At 35.3% G+C, this 722-nt stretch overlaps 1 non-coding gene across 1 annotated transcript; it reads right to left on the bottom strand.

Moving 5' to 3' along the window:
• Positions 1 to 385: 385 nt before the first annotated feature.
• On the bottom strand, positions 386 to 519 carry LOC112813408 (U4 spliceosomal RNA). Its single transcript, XR_003205522.1, has one exon. It is a non-coding gene; the product is annotated as a U4 spliceosomal RNA (small nuclear RNA).
• Positions 520 to 722: the final 203 nt, after the last annotated feature.

The raw sequence follows: 722 nt of genomic DNA, 5'->3' as shown, positions 1-722 counted from the left end.
TTGGTGGAGTCTTTGGGGATTTTTATAGAGAGTGTCATGTCATCTGCAAGTTGTGGAAGTGTGATTTCTTCCTTGCTTATTTGGATGCCTTTTATTTCCTTCGGTTGTCTGATTGCTGTTGCTTGGACTTCAGTATTATGTTAATAACAGCAGTGAGAATGGATATCCCTGTCTTGTTCTTGACCACAAAGGAAAAGCTCTGATTTATTCCTTATTAAGGATGATAACAGTGCATTTTTCATATATGAACTTTATTACATTGAGGTATGTTCTTTTTTCCCTACTTTGTTGTGGGTGTATAAAATGAATGGATGTTATACTTTTTCAAATGCTTTTTGTGCATCTATTGAAATAATTATATTGTTCTTATCCTTAATGTGGCATATCATGTGGATTGATTTGCAAATATTGAGCCATGCTTGCAAACCAGGAATAAATCCACTTTGATTGTGTTTCAATTAGCAATAATCGCGCCTCGGATAAACCTCATTGGCTACGATACTGCCACTGTGCAAAGCTCACTTTGATTGTGTTGAATGATTCTTTTAATGTACTGTTGGATTTCATTTGCTATTATTTTGTTGGGAATTACTACATCCATTTTCATCAGGGATATTGGCCTGCAGTTCTCTTTTTACTGGAATCATTGTCTGGTTTTGGTAACAGGGTAATGCTGGCCTCGTGGAATGAATTTGGAAGTTTTCCTAACATTTCTATTTTTT

This window comes from Callorhinus ursinus, unplaced genomic scaffold (genome assembly GCF_003265705.2).
Source record: "Callorhinus ursinus isolate GAN/ISIS: 27379988/994484 unplaced genomic scaffold, GSC_fseal_2.0 scaffold130, whole genome shotgun sequence".
Taxonomy (NCBI): Eukaryota; Metazoa; Chordata; class Mammalia; order Carnivora; family Otariidae; genus Callorhinus; species Callorhinus ursinus.
This window is presented reverse-complemented; position numbering and strand designations above follow the sequence as displayed.